Source organism: Erinaceus europaeus, chromosome 8, assembly GCF_950295315.1.
Source record: "Erinaceus europaeus chromosome 8, mEriEur2.1, whole genome shotgun sequence".
NCBI classification, from domain to species: domain Eukaryota; kingdom Metazoa; phylum Chordata; class Mammalia; order Eulipotyphla; family Erinaceidae; genus Erinaceus; species Erinaceus europaeus.
In genome coordinates this window covers 14987341-15006829 of record NC_080169.1, presented here as the reverse complement: position 1 = coordinate 15006829, position 19489 = coordinate 14987341, and the positions used below count along the sequence as shown (strand labels likewise).

At 43.5% G+C, this 19489-nt stretch overlaps 1 long non-coding RNA gene across 1 annotated transcript in view; it reads left to right on the top strand.

Moving 5' to 3' along the window:
* The window catches only part of LOC132539760 (uncharacterized), an 84270-nt gene extending 71327 nt beyond the window's left edge, over positions 1–12943 (top strand). Inside the window, exons 2-3 of the long non-coding RNA XR_009551059.1 lie at positions 11629–11693; positions 12620–12943. This is a non-coding gene — a long non-coding RNA (uncharacterized LOC132539760). The remainder of the gene's footprint in view (positions 1–11628; positions 11694–12619) is intronic.
* The last annotated feature ends 6546 nt before the right edge of the window (positions 12944–19489 follow it).

The following is a 19489-nucleotide window of genomic DNA, read 5'->3' as shown; positions in this document are numbered from 1 at the left end:
AGGATGGATCCAGGGTCATTGTGGGTTGCAGAAGGTAGAAGGTCTGGCTTCTGTAATTGCTTCCCTGCTGAACATGGGCGTTGACTGGTCAGTACATACTCCCAGTCTGCCTCTCTCTTTCCCTAGTAGGGTGGATCTCTGGGGAAGCAGAGCTCCAGGACATATTGGTGGGGTCTTTTGTCCAGGGAAGCCTGGCTGGCATCCTGATGACATCTGGAACCTGGTGACTGAAAAGAGAGTTAACATACGAAGCCAAACAAGTTGTTGAGCAATCATGGACCCAAAGCTTGGAATAGTGGAGAGGAAGTGTTAGGGGGGTACTCACTGCAAACTCTAGTGTACTTCTGCTTTCAGGTATATATTTTGCAGTAGTTTACGGATATGTGTGAACATATGCTCTCTCTCATAGAAACTGGTGTATATCTAGGTTTTGGTACTTTGTTAGAAAGTGAACCACCTGAGATGAAATTAGAGTATACTATGAAAGGAAAGGTCTCACCCGAGTAATGAAGCTGAAGGGTTGTCATTCCACATGTGAAGTCTCTGGACAGAGTCTGAAGTGAAGCATGTTGAGGTGGCAATCGTTGTGTTGGTTAGGTTGTGATTGGCAGATGCAATATTATTTGATATGGATTGGGAGAGGCATACGGGAAAGTGGGCCCTATCCAAGGGTTCCAGGACTGGGGGAAGTAGAGGCTCTATAGTGGAGATGTGAGGTTCCTGCTGTCTTAGGGTTCAAAAAGACAATCGATAGTTAATGTTATCATCACATTATTTGGTAATTGGGTTAACTTTGAAAAGTCCTTTTGTTAGGGTTTGCTGTACAGTACCCAGTATCTTGTATATATCTGTGCTATTGGTTGCTTCTGATCTACTTGGTCTAGGCTTTTGAGAGAGTCTGCATATCAATTACACAGCCTATATATTGAAAAGATTCAGTTTGTGTCTTGAAAAACTTGGAGACATACAATCAATTTTCCCCCTCTCGTATTAATTAACTAGTGATTTATATGACTACATTTTACTAGGAGTGCACATAAACACCATTCCCACCACCAAAAGACCGTGACCCATCCCTTCCACCCACTCCCACCCCCCACTGGCCCAGGAAGCTGCATGTCCACCCCTCGCCACAGGGTTTTTACTTTGGTGCCCTACTTACAATTTGGTCAGGTCCTGCTTTTAGTTTCCCTTTTAGATCTTTTTACTCAACTTCTGTTGATGAGTAGGATCATCCCATACTCATCTTTATCTTTCTGACTTAGCTCACTTAACATAAGTCCTTCTAGCTCTGTCCAAGATGGGTCAGAGAAGGTGGGTTCATTGTTCTTGATAGTTGCATAGACTAAATCTTATTTAAAACCGCTTTGGTTTTTGGATTCCTAATTCCACCACCCCAGGAGGGGCGTCTGTGGCTAGGGAATGATTGACTGAAGTCTTGCCAATCTGTGGAGCAGTAGCTCTGTGCTGTGATTGACTGTGCGGACGGAACAGGCGGGCTTAGTTTACCACCAAGAGCAGAGAAAAATCTTTGAAATTCTTTTTCTGGGCTAAGGTACATTTTTAGAGTTTTAAAGAAACAATTTATTAAATTTCTATCAAAAGTGTTTGCTGGTTCTCTGATTAATAGCTTTTAAGTTAGAAAGAATGTCTTGTTTGATTGATTTCTTTTTTTTTTCTTTAAAGAATAGCTTGCTAGCCAGATAAGATATCACTCAGAATTGGTTTAACACTTTCTGAGCGCTCTGGGGGCACCCAGAGGGAAAAAGCTGGATCATTTTGGCTGGCTAGTTTTAAGATAATGCCAAATAAAGAGCCCACAGTTCTTTAACTAATTGTAAATGCTCTCATTTTTCTTCTATTAATTTTCTAAGGGAAGCTGTTCTTTGTGCTAGTTGAGTTTTAGCCTTGGTGATATAGTCAGTAATATTGGCCAAGTCAAGGACCGGAGCACAAAACGGAGGGGCGGTGGTGTAGGGAGGCAGTCTGGACAAGGAAGAGCGTAGGGGTGGCCAGTCAGGATTATGATATTTGGCCTCTTCAGGAGAAAGACTATCATCAGGCCCATCTTTGGCGGGGGGGTCTTAAGGTTGTCAAAGAGGGGTAAATCTTAACAGGAGGGGACTTAGCAGGTGCCATTTTGATCGCAGCAGCCTCAGGGGCGGGGTCTCCTGAATCAGGCATGGGAATAGAGATGGACTCACAAACAGAAGGTGGCCAGGAGTGTCGCTGTAAGACTTTTTCTCCCTCTCTCATGACTTCCTGTACATCAGGACAATGTTTATGGACTTTGAGTATATCATTTACTAAATTCCAATAAGAAAAAGCCTGGACTGGAATCTTTTCTGGACCAAAGGTCTCATAAAAATCTCTTAAACAGTTTCCTACTCTGGCCCATCTTTTTTCATCAATAGTCCCCTCTAAGGGAAACCATGGACAAACATCACTCACAAAACCAAAAAACTTCTTGAGATCCTTTTTCTTAACTCTTACTCCTCGTGTCTTGAGGGACTCTTTGAGGCCCTTAAGAAACAAATCATGTTTGCTTAATGCTTGTCCCATAATTGCGTCACTCTTTCTTACCTTAAAATGGATCAGTCTCACAGACGGGCGAATCTGCGGTGATCACCATGCGGATCTTCACTCACTCTGGGCTAAAGTGGCAATCCTATGCAAACCTTCACTCACTCCTTCTCTGAAGTGGTGGTCCTATGCTCCGTGGTCGACCATTGGGGAGCGACATTCTCTCGGACCCCAGACCCAAAAAGGTCCCACGTTGGGTGCCAGGTGCCCCGGCCTGTGAGGTTATAGACGGAAACCTAGGGTGAGGGCGAGAGAATGGAAAGGACAGAGACACGAAGAACGAGAGCAAGACAGGAGGTCTGATCAAGCTCTGAAAATTTTATTTTGCAGCCGCAATATATGCACAAACAATGAGGAAGTTCTGCTAAGGTAGTGGGGAGAGGGAGGTGGGTGAGCAACTTTCCAAACAGCTAGATGGTAATCTCGGTTCCAATGGTTGGAATGTCCTCTCACCGGCTATATGAGAGACTTAGCTAAGACCTTGACTCCCGGCACAGCTGACCCCATCGATTGGTCCTGGTGCCCATATTCACCTTAGGAGCCTATGTGATCATCGCATCCCTATAGGTCTGAGCTCACATTCTGTGGTCATCAGTAGCAATTATCCAAGCTTCCCCAATACCAGGACCCATCATCCTCAGCTGTAGCCTAGAGTATGTTGTCCAGCCTCCCTTCAGAGGATGGAACATTCTCTACCATTGTTGATCCTCATTGAGGGCAAGGTCCTATGTGGGATCATAAAGGGATCTATTGTGTTGTTCCTGATGGAGATGAGCAGTGACAGGTCCCATGAGATAGAGCCTATGAACATGTGTCCATAAATTAGGGAAAAACATATACCTGAAGTAAAATTGCACAATAGTCTGCAGTGAGTCAATTAATGAAGCAAGCAAGTAGGAAGACCTAAAAGACACCATAAAGTAACTAATGAAAGTCTCTATTTAGACCTAGACACTCTCTAAACCTACTTCCTATTATACTTCCCTCAGTCACTCCAAAGCTAACGTTATCAAAGCAAGGACTGCAAAAGCTGAGTAAGGGCAAGAGTCTGGCATACTCTAATGATGACTCTTTAGTCACTATTGCACCACCGCATCAGCTGGGGCCCTAGCTGTGGAGTCCTGAGATTCCCACACAGACTTGATGGGCCTAGACATCAAATAAATGATTTTTATAATGAACAGTTTAAAAAATATTGAAGGAGAGAGAGAATGCAGATGGATGGGAAGGAGGGAAACTTCTGTGGTGTGAGATATGTGGGTCTACAGTGTCACAGAGGAAGCATGAACCATCAGCTTTCTGCCTCTGCTCTGCTCCCAGGGACATACTCAGGGCCCGGACACTTGCACAAATGTGAACCTCAGTATCAACCTCGAGGCCTTCCCTTCTATCTCTCCCTCCATTCCAATTTCGCTGTCTCTATGTAATATTAAATAATTTAAAAAGTTAAAAAAACAGTTAGACAAGGGTAGATAGCATAATGACTATATAAACTGACTCTCATGCTTGAGGTTACAAAGTCTCAGGTTCAATTCCCAGCACCACCACAAAGGAGAGCTGCATAGTGGTCTGGTAAAAAACAAACAAACAAAAAACCACATAGAGCTAAGAACATATTGAAATGTCACTTGTCCCCTGGCAGTGAGGCAGGAGACAACACTGGAAGGGACAGAGCTGGTGAAGCTTAGAGAAAGAAAAGGCAGGTAAAGGATCAGTTTGCCTGAGCCAACAAGGACATAGGATGCGACCTAGAGGTTGATATTGAAGTTCACATTTCTGGACACAGAAAAGGGAGATGCAGAAGATGCTGATGGCGGGGAGGCAGGAGATGCAGATTAGAGAGAAGGAGATGATGCAGTCGGAGGGAAGGCAGAAGAGAGAGAAGTAGATGATGCCAATGGCTGATGGCAGAAGTGCAGAAGAGAGAGAAGGAGATGACGGAGATGGTGGGGAGTGAGAAGATACAGAAGAGGGAGTAGGAGAGGATGGAGATGGTGGGGAGTGAGAATATGCAGTTCTCCCTCTTCTGCATCTTCTCACTCCCCGCCATCTCGATCATCTCCTTCTTCCTCTTCTGCATCTTCTGCCTGCCCACCATCTCGATCATCTCCTTTTTCCTCTTCTGAATCTTCTGCCTTCAGCCATCTCCATCATCTTCTTCTCCTTCTTTTGCATCTTCTGCCTCCCACCATCTCAATCATCTCCATCTCTTTTCTTCTGCATATTCTGCCTCCCCACCATATCCATCATATCCTTTTCCCTCTTCTGCATCTTCTGCCTTCCCTCCGACTGCATCATCTCCTTCTCTCTAATCTGCATCTCCTGCCTCCCCGCCATCAGCATCTTCTGCATCTCCCTTTTCTGTGTCCAGAAATGTGAACTTCAATATCAACCTCTAGGCCTCATCCTATGTCCTTGTTGGCTCCTGAAAACTGAGTCCTTTACCTGCCTTTTCTTTCTCTAAGCTTCACCAGCTCTGTCCCTTCCAGTGTTGTCTCCTGCCTCACTGCCAGGGGACAAGTGACATTTATGTTCTTAGCTCTATGTGTCTTTTTTTTTTTTTTTTTTTTACCAGAGCACTATGCAGCTGTGCCTTGTGATGGTGCTGGGAATTGAACCTAGGACTTTGTAACCTCAAGCATGAGAGTCAGTTTATATAGTCATTATGCTATCTACCCTTGTCTAACTCTGTTTTTTTTTTTTTTTAACTTTTTAAAATTATTTAATATTGTGTAGAGACAGTGAAATTGGAATGGAGGGAGAGATAGAAGGGAAGGCCTCGAGGTTGATACTGAGGTTCACATTTGTGCAAGTGTCCGGGCCCTGAGTATGTCCCTGGGAGCAGAGCAGAGGCAGAAAGCTGATGGTTCATGCTTCCTCTGTGACACTGTAGACCCACATATCTCACACCACAGAAGTTTCCCTCCTTCCCATCCATCTGCATTCTCTCTCTCCTTCAATATTTTTTAAACTGTTCATTATAAAAATCATTTATTTGATGTCTAGGCCCATCAAGTCTGTGTGGGAATCTCAGGACTCCACAGCTAGGGCCCCAGCTGATGCGGTGGTGCAATAGTGACTAAAGAGTCATCATTAGAGTATGCCAGACTCTTGCCCATATTCAGCTTTTGCAGTCCTTGCTTTGATAACGTTAGCTTTGGAGTGACTGAGGGAAGTGTAATAGGAAGTAGGTTTAGAGAGTGTCTAAGTCTAAATAGAAACTTTAATTAGAAACTTTATGGTGTCTTTTTAGGTCTTCCTACTTGCTTGCTTCATTTATTGACTCACTGCAGACTGTTGTGCAATTTTACTTCTGGTATATGTTTTGCCCTAATTTATGGATACATGTTCATAGGCTCTATCTCATGGGACCTGTCACTGCTCATCTCCATCAGGAACCACACAATAGACCCCTTTGTGAGCCCACATAGGACCTTGCCCTCAATGGGGATCAACAATGGTAGAGAATGTTCCATCCTCTGAAGGGAGGCTGGACAACATACTCTAGGCTACAGCTGAGGAAGATGGGTCCTGGTATTGGGGAAGCTTGGATAATTGCTACTGATGACCACAGAATGTGAGTTCAGACCTACATGGATGCGATGGTCACATAGGCTCCTAAGGTGAATATGGGCACCAGGACCAATTGATGGGGTCGGCCGTCAACAATATCTATACAACTTTCCCATATTTGGGAAGTAAACTCATCCCTGATCCAGCTTTCACGTTATTTTTCCAGCCATGACCCCATTTCCCCTGACAATAAGGTGGGTCCTCCTGCATATAAGAGGTTACGATAAAATGAGTATAGTTATATATCCTTTGGAATGTAACTAAAATTAGCCTACTAGTGATCTTCAAAATGGTGATGCCCATGGTCATGGGATGATGTTGATAGCAGTGAGGCAGAAGACACAGAAGAGGGAGAAGGAGATGATGCCATGGCAGGGAGGTAGATAGAGTAATGCCAACATATCCAAGAACCTCACCTTCTGGAGGCCTTACCTACTAGGGAAAGATGGAGACAGGCTGGGGTCTTGTCATCAGGTGAATAGCCGTGTCCAAGAAAGAAGCAATTATAGAAGTCAGAACTCCTTTCTTTTTCTGTACCCCACAAAGAAAGAATTTTGCTCAACACTGCAAGAGGGAGGGAAGTTGTTGTCATTGTTGGATAGGACAGAGAGTAATCGAGAGAGAAGAGGAAGACAGAGAGGGGAGAGCAAGAGAGGGGAGAGACCTTCATTACCACCTGTGAAGTGACTCCCCTGCAAGTGGGGAGCCGGAGGCTTGAGCCGGGCATTATTCTGGTCCTTGTGCTTTGGACCACATATGCTGAACCTGCTGTGCTACTGCCTGACTCCCCTTCATAGACTTTAGAACGTGCATGGTGATAGACATGGAGACGTAGGGAAAGATAGACATCTATAGACCAGCTTCACTGCTTATTAATCATCCCCGGAGCAGGTGGGGGGCTCTTGACCTGAGGGGAGAGAAGGTGTACAGGAGTTCCCAAATTATTTGTGATCCTATATCCCTTTTTACCTAGGTTTCTCTTGAGGAACACATTTTGAGAGATCTTGAATCTGCCAAATACAGTAAAACAATGACCAACGAAGGGTCAGAGTCACAAGCAAGGTTCTATTTTAGGTTTGATTTTGTATTGGAGGGTGGTACTAACTGTGAGACGTGGTTATTTTTCTTTTCTAAAATGGTTTTTAATAAGGTAATATTAATAGTTTACAGAAAAATTATTGACACATGAAAACCTTTTTTTTCTTTTCTTATTACTAGCCTTTTCTTCTTGTATTTTCTTTTTCATAGTTATATCTTCTTTTATTTTTATTTTTTATCTTTATTCCTTTTTTTAGTTTCTTTTTTAAAATTGATACAAAGGAAACATTGACAAAACCACAGGATAAGAGGAGTATAACTCCACACAGATCCCACCACCAGAACTGCATATCCCATCCCCTCTCCTGAGAGCTTTCCTATTCTTTAACCCTCTGGAGTATGGGACCAAGGTCAGTTATATCTATTTTAACTAGTGATTTAATAATGAGTAACTATATATATATTTGGCTCCAGGGTTATTTCTAAGGCTCAGTGCCTGCATATGATCCCACTGCTCCTGGAGGCCTTTTTTCCCCCCTTTTGTTGCCCTTGTTGTTGTAATTATTGTTTGCCTGCTGAGCTAGCTACAGGGGTGTGAGACTGATGACCAGGGACTCATGGCTGAGCTGGGATGCAGTATGTCTTTATTCATGTGGAATAAAGACATACTGCAGTGCAATCTAAGCTAAGGTATCTCTAATCACAATCCTGTCCTTATATATATACTCTTCAAGTAGGGTGGAAACAGGATGTGACATAGAGAGGCTGGAGCAAAAAAAGACTGGTGGAAATCAGGGTGTACTAGGAGAGGGGGCAGAGCAAAAATTCATCGTGAACCAGTGGGGATGAGACCAATGCCCTGGAGGAAGTGTGGTGCTTAGTTAACAGTGGTTATGTAAATAGAGTGTTAAGCAGGGAGGATTAAAGGGTGGTGCTTAGTTAAAGGGTGGTGCTTAGTTAACAGTGGTTATGTAAATACAGTGGTTATGTAAAATACAGTTTAAAATCCATTGGTTATGTAAATACAGTGGTTATGTAAAATACAGTGGTTATGTAAAATACAGTGGTTATGTAAATACAGTGTTAAGCAGGGGGGATTAAACCAATGAAACAGAAGGGGTATTAGATGCAGAATTAGAAGCATACCAACAATAGATACCAACAATTGTTGTTGTTGATGTCGTTCATTGTTAGGACAGAAAGAAATCGATAGAGGAAGGGAAGACAGAGAGGGGGAGAGAAGGATAGATACATGCAGACCTGCTTCACGCCTGTGAAACGACTACGCTGCAGGTGGGGATCCTGGGGCTGGAACCGGGATCCTTAAGTTGGTGCAGTCCTTGCGCTTGCACCACCTGCGCTTAACCCGCTGTGCTACTGCCCGATTAACAAGATTATCAAGATTTTAATTTAGTAGGAATACAATTCCATACAGTCTTCACCACCAGCATTCCATGTCCCATCCTCTCCATTGGAAAGTCCCTATTCTTTGTTTGTTTTAATTTTTTATTACCTTTCTTGATTTATTGGATAGAGACATCCAGAAATTGAGAGGACTGGGAGGGGGAGAGAGGGAGAGAGACAGAGAGTCACCTGTGGCACTGCTTCACCACTCACAAAGCATTCCCCCTGCAGTGGGGACCGGGAACTCAAACCTGGGTCCTTGTGCATTGTAACATGTGCACTCAACCAGGTGTGCCACCACCTAGCCTCAGGTCCCTATTCTTTTTCTCTCTCTGGGAGTATGAAGCAAAATGCTTTATGATGTGTAGAAGTGGAAGGTCTGGCTTCTGGAATGGATTCTCTGCTGGACATAGATATTGGCAGATTGATCCATACTCCTAGCCTGTTACTATCTTTCCCTAGGGGGGGAAGGATCTGGAGAATCGAGGTTCCAATACATATTGATGAGGTCATTTTCTCAGGGTAATCTGTTGGTCTCATTCTACTGTCAGCAACTTAGTTTTTCTTCTCTTTCTTCTCCTTCTCCTCCTCCTTCTTCTTCTTTTATTTCTTTCTCTCTTTCTTTTTTTATCATAACACTCTTCAGCTTTGGTTTTTAGTCATGTTGGGACTTTGGAACCTCTAGCATGGCAGACTATTATTTGCATAACTATTGTGCTCTATCCCCGCCCAATTTTCCTGATTTCCAATTTGCCAAATTTCCTGAAGGACACTTCATGAGTGGTGAGCAGGTCTGCAAGTGTTTATCTTATCTTTCTCTCTCCTCAATATTCCTACTCCTCTCAATTCCTCTCTGTCTTGTCTAACACAAAAAGAAAACCAAAAAAACAAAACAAAAAAAAAAAAAAGGAAAAAGAGAAGAAAAATAGCCACTTGGAGTCAAGAATTCTTAGTACCAGTTCTTAGCCCCAGCAATAACAGTGGTGGATTAAAAAGGAGGAGGAGGAGGAGGAGGAGGAGGAGGAGGAGGAGGAGGAGGAGGAAAGTGGTCCTTTGTTCCTGTAGGTGGCTTGATATTTGCTCAATGAGAGTTCCTCTTGATTTATTAATCCAGAAAGGGGGGCAGTGAGGAAGAGAAAAAGAGGAGGAGACCATTGTACTGCTCAGCTCTAGCACAAGGTGATGCCAGGGATGGGACCTTAGTCAGGAAGGACCTCAGCCCTGCCAATGGATGCTCTGACAGTCTGATCTCTAGAGAACCTGGGAAACACTTGACTTCAGGCTAAGACTAAATAGTTTCCTTTACCTGCTTCTAGGAAAAAAAGAGACTCCTCTCACTCTCATCAAGGTGTTTTCTTGTATTTATTGTATTTTGTTGACAATCTTCCACAGAGTGTTAGCACTGTAAATGTCCCCTTTAGAACCAATGAAGCAGCCCCTTCTCCCCTCTCCCTTCCACCCATGCTTTGCCCCCTCCTCCCCCAGTGACTTCTCCAGCTGAATACTATCTCAACACAGGGAGACCTGAGCATTGTTCTGGATGACCAGTTAACCATCTTTCCAAAGAAACAAAAATCACTTTAGTAATTAGCAAGCAGAAAAGTTGTAGACATTGTAGACTGCGTCATCAAAGTAACACTTGCAGAGTAATGAAATTGTACTGACAGCCAACTATGTTTCCTTCACCTGGTCTTCAAATCGGTTACTATTATATTGACTAGAAAATTTTAGTCATCCTGGTAATAATTTAGCAGTAAGTGATATGCACAGGCCTCGGAATGAAACCTGTCCCTTAATTTCATTCCAATAAAGTTCAGAAAAACAAATAATAATAATAATAAGGGCTGTGGAATCAGCATAGTGATTATGCAAATGATTTTCATGCCTGAGGCTCTGAAGTCCATATTCTATCCCTAGCACCACTCTAAGGCAAAGCTGAGCAGTGCTCTGGTCTCTCTCTGTATCTATCTCTTTTAAACTAATATTTTAAAAAAAATACAGTAAATAAACTTTTAGAAATATATCTTGAAGAGGTTTAAATAAATAAGCTGGAGTGTGGGGATGGGGAAGATGGGGGTGGGGCTTCGGCCAAAGCCATGTGGGAGGTACTGTGTTAGCCCTCCTGAAATCTTCAGCTTGTTCTCAGTAGCTTTGGGAGATAGGATATCAGAATTGAGCTTTCATATTACAGATCCTGGGAAGGGGGTGTGGGTGGGGATTCTCTGGCTGACACACAACAGAGAGGCCAAGTACCCATCCAGCCACAGACTGAAATGACCTTCCCTGCCAGTTTGCCAATGGCGTCCTGATGAATACTGAGATGTCTTTCTTTCTTTCTTTTTTGTCTTCAGCGTTATAGTTGGGACTCGGTGCCTGCACCATGAATCCACTGCTCCTGGAGGCCATTTTCCCCCTTTTTTGTTGCCCTTGTTGTTAATCATTGTTGTTGTTGTTGGTTTTTAAGGATTTGTTTTATTTATTAATGAGAAAGATAGGAGGAGAGAGAGAAAGAACCAGACATCACTCTGATACATGTGCTGCCGGAGATTGAACTCGGGACCTCATGCTTGAAAAGCCAGTGCCTTATCCACTGCGCCACCTCCTGGACCACTGTTGTGGTTATTGTTGTTGGATAGGACAGAGAGAAATCTCTTTGCACCATGAATCCACTGCTCCTGGAGGCTATTTCCCCCCCTTTTGTTGCCCTTGTTGTTTCTCGTTGTTATTACTGTTGTTATTGCTGTCATTGTTGTTGGATAGGACAGAGAGAAATGGAGAGAGGAGGGGAATACAGAGAGGGTGATAGAAAGACACCTGCAGACCTGCTTCACCACTTGTGAAACAAACCCCCTGCAGGTGGGGAGCCCAGGGGCTTGCACCGGGATTCTTAGGCAGGTCTTTGAGCTTTGCGCCATGTGTGCTTAACCCGCTGCACTACTGCGGGCACCCTAATGTTAAGATTTCTTTTCCTTATATTAAATTTTCCTTCCAACTACAAGCCTTTGACTTCTCTGTTCATGTTCCTCATAGAATTCAAAGACCTCTAGAGACACAGATGATGCCCAAGCTTCACCGTCCTAAGATATATCCTTCAGGTAGGTGTGTGTATAGGGGGCGGGGTAAGGGAGCTGTGAGAGAACAAGCACGCTATCCTGGTGAGTTGTGTTGGTGGCTGTTATGGAGGACCTGGCCCTTCAAAGACAGCTTAGTGTCCACATGGGTGTCAACCTATAGAGACACCCAGCTCCACTAGCTTCCAGTCATTCACAGGCTCACTGACCCCAAGAGTTTATTAAGACTCAGGAAATATTTGGTACAGTTAGCAATTGATGCATGTGTTTACTTATTTATTTTGTGAGAGAAAATTATAGAGGTTGGAGGGTTAGGTTGGATGCTTTATTTCATCTTAGAAGTTGCTCGGGTGATCTCTTCATCCTGTCGCAGCTGGGGGGGGGGGCGAAATGTAACTGAGTAGGATTATTGCAGGTCCTTCATAACAAAATGGACCAGGGGGTCGGGCGGTGGCGCAGCGGGTTAAGCGCATGTGGCGCAAAGCGCAAGGACCGGCGTAAGGATCCCGGTTCAAGCCCGGGCTCCCCACTTGCAGGGGAGTCGCTTCACAGGCGGTGGAGCAGGTCTGTAGGTGTCTTTCTCTCCCCCTCTCTGTCTTCCCCTCCTCTCTCCATTTCTCTCTGTCCAATCCAACAACGAACAACATCAACAATGGCAATAATAATAACCACAACGAGGCTACAACAACAATGGCAACAAAAGGGGGGGGAATGGCCTCCAGGAGTGGCGGATTCATGGTGCTGGCAAGGAGCCCAGCAATAACCCTGGAGGAAAAAAAAAAAACAAACGAAAATGGACCAAATATCTCTGCAAATTCATCGTCTCTGTGACCAAAAATTTTAATGTTCTTCCACAAAGTGAAAACGGGAACAGCCCCTGCTAGAAATGCTCTTTAGGTTCATGATTAGTCAACAACTTGTTTGGCTTTGTATGTTAACTCTCTTTTCAGCCACCAGGTTCCAGATGCTAGCATGATGCCAACCAGACTTCCCTGGACAGATAACCCCACCAATGTGTCCTGGAGCTCTGCTAGTATTGTTATTTATCATTCCCACTAGGGAAAGAGAGAGGCAGGCTGGGAGTATGGATCAACCTGTCAACACCCATGTTCAGCAGGGAAGCAACTACAGAAGCCAGACCTTCCACCTTCTGCATCCCACAAGGACCTTGGTTCCATACTCCCAGAGGGTTAAAGAATAGGAAAGCTATCAGGGGAGGGGATGGAATAAGGAGTTCTGGTGGTGGGAATTGTGTGGAGTTGTACCCCTCTTATCCTATGGTCTTGTTAGGGTTTCCTTTTCATAAATAAAATAAAATAATATAAAATAAAAAAGAAATGTGCTTCCTGTGTCTTTGATGACATAGGTTGGGATTCACATTTATTTTCAGGATTTTGTTTTTTTTTGCCTCCAGGGTTATTGCTGGGGCTCAGTGCCTGCACTATGAATCCACTGCTCCTGGAGGCCATTTTTGCTATGTTTGTTTGCTATTTTGTTGGAGGCCCTTTAGTTTATCATTGTTGTTATTAGTATTGTTATTTATCATTGTTATTAGTATTATTATTATTGTCACTGTTGTCGGATAGGACAGAGAGAAATCGAGAGTGGAGGGGAAGACAGAGAAGGAGAGTGAAAGATAGAACCTGTAGAACTATTTCAACACTCCTGAAGCAACTGCCCCCTGCAGGTGGGGAGCCAGGGGCTTGAACTGGGGTCCTTACTCCAGTTCCTGTGCCAGGCCTTGTTTTTTGCATCATGTGTGCTTAACCCGCTGTACTACTGCCTGGCCATCTATTTGCAGGATTTAATTCCTCTTCTTTGCTGTTGAGTCTGACAAGTGGTAAAGGAACAGTGCATAATGATGGGAAGAATATCTAACAGCAAGAAACTTTCTTAATTTTTTGCTTCTACAACCTTCAAATAAAGCCAAACATGGGTTGGCTGCCTGGTGCATAGAAATCCAAACACTCTTAGACCAGCTTTCACATAAATGGGAAAGGGTTTATTGCCTCGAAAATGTACAATGGAGGCAGGAACAATGCTCAAATAAACCTCTCTACTCCCTTATGTCAGGGAAAATTATACGTGCCATATAACTTCAGGCAAATTAGTACCCCTAGAGGTCTTAGTCACTGAAAAACAAACAGGTGGTCTCTATTTCCCATGGAGTAAGGATTCAGTGATATAGACAAGGTGTAGGAATTATGAGTGCAAAGTCTATTATCATAGGCTTCTGGGGAGACCTCAGGCTCCCTGTCAGTAGAAAGGCCTACAGGTGAGAATCATTTGCCTTGAAAATATAGGGGAGTCCTGAGACAGAAGGCAGTTTGAAAGCCAAGACTGGAGACTAGAAGGTCTGTGGAGAATAGTGGAAGCATCTAGAAATCACATCTAACATCTTATTAGGAACCTGTCTTGGCTAGATCTAATTCTTTAGTTGGAAGAGAAGTTAGCAAAGAAAGGCCCTGCTATTTTTAGTTTCCACATGGTTTCTCTATCGATGTGAGGCAGATTTTGGAGACGCTGTTTCAGCTGCCATTTCCCTAAGTCCAGGGCTGTCTGTGCCTCCTTTCCCACCTAAGGAATGGATTCCTTTTCAATCCTAGGAGTAGAGAAAATCAGGCTTTCCCCCCTGTCAGTCTTTCTATTCTCTTTCCTGATGTCACTGCTGCAAACTTCGCAGCTCACCTAAATCTCTCCAGCTTTCTCTGTGTGGCAGGGAGGTCAGGTGCCCAGGAGGGCAGGGAAGAGGCAGACAGGATAACATTACACTTATAAAACTTAAATACTAAGTGTAATAATATTACACTTAGTAACATTACACTTAAAAAAAAATCACTGGTAAGATGTGGTTACCATGACTGTGTGTGTGTGTGGTCCCAGAAAGATTTTCTGCAGAAAGATTTAACCCACAAAGAATCTTTTATCATTTCACCATAGAAACAATGCCTGTGATTTGCATCTGAAAATGGATCCTTGGTTCCTACAAAGCTCAGATCTTGCAGAAAGGTGTCAGCTCAGGCATATAAAGGGAAACAGGCAGGACCTTTATCCCTACTTCCACTCACCCGACTTCCTTGGCATGCTCTGGAGATAATCTTCTAGGGTACAATTCTTCTTCTTCTGTTTTAAATAGTGATTTAATAATGATTAACAAGATTGTAAATCAACAGGGGTACAATCCCACATGGTTCCCACCACCAGAATTTCATGTTCCATCTTCTCCATCGGAAGGTTCACTATTTTTTATCTCTGGGAGTATGGACCAAAAATTCTGACATATACATATATATATATATATATATATATATATATATATATATATATATATATATATATAATTTTACCGAGCACTGCTCAGCTCTGGCATATCATGGTGTGGGGGATTGAACTTGAGACTTTGGAGCCTTAGGCATGGGAGTCGATTTGCACAATCATTGTGCTATTTACCCACATTGGACTAAAATTCTTTATGAGGTGCAGAAGGTGGAAGGTCTGGCTTCTGTAATTGCTTCTCCGCTGGAAAAGGTTCTGGGATATAGGCAAGTCAATTCTTACCCCAGCTTGTTTCTATCTTTCCTTAGTGGGGTAGGGCTCTGAGGAGGTGAGACTTTTGTGGGTTTATGATGACATTCTTGATGGAAGCAACCAATGATGGTGGAGAGAGGGATCTGTAAGAAATTGAGGACCATTATATCTGTGTGGGAATCCAAGGATTCCCTGACTAGAGTAGAGCCTCAGATGATGAGGTGGCTTGGTATCACATGTACGAGAATGATGCTCTGGTGTTCTCTCTCTCTTTCTTGTGCCTTTCTCTCTCTCTTTCTTGGGTCTTTCAGGGGTGCTGGGCCCATCGCAGTGCTGTGAGTGGGGGGTTTGTTCCCAGCCAAAGGCATGGGGGGCCCTGCCAGGACAGAAGGCCCAGACTGGGAGAAGGAGGCAGAGGTCTGAGCGCTGAGCTGGGGGGCAGATTTTGAAGGTGCGCTTGCAGGCTGTACTTGAGACCCGGGGAGGAGGAGGAGGGCAGCTGGGTGGCTTGGTATTAATCAAAAAAGACCATCATTACAGTGTAGGACACATTTCTTTTAAGGAGAGGCAGCACCTGTAGTCCCCTCTGCCCCTCCCCCATTTATTTATTTGTGTGTGTGTGTGTGTGTGTGCATGTGTGTATGAGAGAGCAGGAAAAAAAAGTTCCCATATACATATAAAAACATTGTTACTGTGACTTTCAACCCTTAAATTAGCTGGAATTGAATGAACATCATTATAGTTAAGACAGTTATACTTCCATGCCTTCTGAGGGGACTTGTGATATTATAAAGGCACAAATCTCTTTAAAGCAGTCAAGGTGAAATCTTCAAAAAGAGCTCCTCAAAACTATGGTAATTATGGGCAAGAGTGCAGAACTTTGATAATGGGTACAGTGTGGAACTATAACCCTGCCTTTATAATCTTGTAAACCATTATTAAATCACTAATAGGGAGTCAGGTGGTAGAGCAGCGGGTTAAGCGCACGTGGCACGAAGCGCAAGGGCCTGTGAAATGATACTACAGGTTTGAGCTCCCCACCTGCAAGCAGTTGATTCACAGGCAGTGAAGGAGGTCTGCAGGTGTCTCTCTTTCTCTCCCCCTCTCTGTCTTCCCTTCCTCTCTCCATTTCTCTCTGTCCTATCCAACAACAGTGATATCAATAACAACAACAATAATAACTACGGCAACAATAAAGAACAACAAGGGCAACAAAAGGGAAAAGAATTAAATATAAAAAAATTAAAAAATCATTAATAAAAGGAATGTAAAAAGCAACACTAGTAATAATAATAAAATAAATAAAAAGACAAGAAGAGAGAGAGAGTACTGCTTCACTGTCTGTATATCTTCCCCCAAGCAGGTGAGGACCCGGGGTTTGAACCTGGGTCCTCATGCACTAACATATATATATATATATATATATATATATATATTTTTGGTGTGTCTGTATGTCTGTATGTGTCCTCTACCAAGTGCACCACTGTCTGACCCCTTTCCATCTTCCCTCAGTTGTGGGGCAGGGAAGGTCCCAGGTTGGGGGAAACTTCAGCTGAAAGCTCTGTGAATTTGGGAGTCAATCTGTACCATCAAGTTTCATGGCCCAACTCCTTCCTGAGTGGGTTAAGTCTCAGTAATTCTTGCTAGAAAAGGAGCTTTGTCCTAACTCCAAGGCATCAAGGGGCTCAACACCTCACAGTGGGTGTTGGTGGTGTTGGGAGGCAAGGCAAAGTAATGTAGGCAGGGGTGCATGCTGCAGGCACAGCCAGAAGGGGGCAGTGTTGTCTTAATGTCTTTTTTTTTTGCATTTTTTTTTTGGGGGGGGTGGGGGTGGCTGAATTATCCATATTTCTCTGGAGGAAAAGAAAGGCAAGCCAGATTCTTTGGAAGCTCAAATGTGATTGTGCCCTTGCCCGGGCAATGCAGCCAAAGCAATAAAAAGGGCTTTATGGTCTCAATGAGTCCTTCCTAGCCTGGAAATGAGTTTCTCAAATACAAATTGCATTTCTGAAAAGTCTACGAGAGCAGCAGGCCTGAATGGCTTACCCCCGCAAAGCCTTTTGCCTTCCAGATCTCTATTTATAGACTGTATGCCTGTCTCTCGCAAAGCCCTTGGTTGTCAGCGAGAGAGAGAGAGAGAGAGAGAGAGAAGTGGAGACAGGGGGATGGAAGCCCCTGCAGGAGGTATTTAAGGACAAGGGCAAAAAAAGATTATAAATTGGAGGCATACAAATCCAGAGAGTGAAGCCTTGTACAAACATTGTGCAGAAGAAGGCACACACACCCATTCTGAATGTGTCCTGCTATTCCTTAAGCCCCCAGGGCTGACTTGGGAGGAGGCTGCTGCCCTCAAGAGCCAGGAGTCTCATTCTGTCACTGAGAAGTCAGGCCCATCACTGGTATAGAAAGTTAAAACTGACAGGAGGATTTCTGTAGAGGAAAGGCTTTAACATATTACTCTTTCCTTATTTGTTTCCTCACCCTCTCTCAATTTCTCTTTGTCCTATCAAGCAAGAAGAAAAAGAAGGAAAAAAAAGGAAAAAAAATGGTTGCAGGAGCAATAGATTTTTTTTCTCACTGCCATCACATCCCCATGAGTAGGCTTGTGTTTTTCTCCTGTAGGAGGTGACACCCCAGAAGGGGTGATAGGTAGAGGTACAGGAAAAGACAAAGGGCTTGTAATTGAGTGTCAATTCAGCTCACCTCTGTGGTTATCCCATCAGTTTAATTACTTTTGACCTGACAATTGTATGCAACTGATCATGTGGATTTATTTATTATTTTTTTAAAAAAATTTTTATTTAAGAAAGGATTAGTGAACAAAAACGTAAGGTAGGAGGGGTACAACTCCACACAATTCCCACCACCCAATCCCCATAACCCCCCCCCCCCTCCCATGGTAGCTTTCCCATTCTCTAGCCCTCTGGGAGCATGGACCCAGGGTCGTTGAGGGTTGCAGAAGGTAGAAGGTCTGGCTTCTGTAATTGCTTCCCCGCTGAACATGGGCGTTGACTGGTCGGTCCATACCCCCAGTCTGCCTCTCTCTTTCCCTAGTAAGGTGTGTCTCTGGGGAAGCTGAGCTCCAGGACACATTGGTGGGGTCTTCAATCCAGGGAAGCCTAGCCAGCATCCTGGTGGCATCTGGAACCTGGTGATTGAAAAGAGAGTTAACATATGAAGCCAAACAATTTGTTGAGCAATCATGGATCCCAAGCTTGGAATAGTGGAGAGGAAGTGTTAGGGAGGTACTCACTGCAAACTCTAGTGTACTTCTGCTTTCAGGTATATATTTTGCAGTAGTTTATGGATACGTGTGCACATAAGCTCTCTCTCACAGAAACTGGTGTATATCTAGGTTATGGAACTTTGTTAGAAAGTGAACCACCTGAGATGAAATTAGAGTGTACTATAAAAGGAAAGGTCTCACTCGAGTAATGAAGCTGAAGGGTTGTCATTCCACACGTGAAGTCTCTGGATACAGTCTGAGGTGAAGCATGTTGAGGTGGCAATCGTTGCTTTGGTTAGGTTGTGATCGGCAGATGCAATATTATTTGGTTTGGATTGGGAGATGCATACGGGAAAGTGGGCCCTATCCAAGGGTTCCAGGACTGGGGGAAGTAGGGGCTCTATAGTGAAGATGTGAGGTTCCTGCTGTCTTAGGGTTCAAAAAGACAATCGATAGTTAATATTATCATCACATTATTTGTTAATTGGGTTAACTTTGAAAAGTCCCTTTGTTATGGTTTGCTGTACAGTACCCAGTATCTTGTATATAGCTGTGCTATTGGATGCTTCTAATCTACTTGGTCTAGGCTTTTGAGAGAGTCCGCATATCAAATACATAGCCTATATATTAAAAAGATTCAGTTTGTCTTTTGAGAAACTTTGAGACATATAATTGATTTCCCCCTCTGATCATGTGGATTTATTGCTGGTGCAGTGTCTTGCTTTGCTAAAACTATAGTTTCCTGCAGTCATTGCTCCATGCTTACACAAAAAGAGCTGAATATCTATTCTGTTTACTTAATTATATTATTATTATTATTTGACTAGGGTGCTGCTTAGCTATGGCTTGTGTTGTTGTAGGGGACTAAACCTAGAACTTCAGAGTGTCAGGCATGAGAGTCTGCATAACCGTTACCCTCTCCCTCTCTTTTTTTTAATGTATAATCTTGTTTATTTGGCTGGGTTTTTGTTTTGTTTTTATTTTTTAATTTCTTTATTGGGGAATTAATGTTTTATATTCGACAGTAAATACAATAGTTTGTACATGCATAACATTTCTCAGTTTT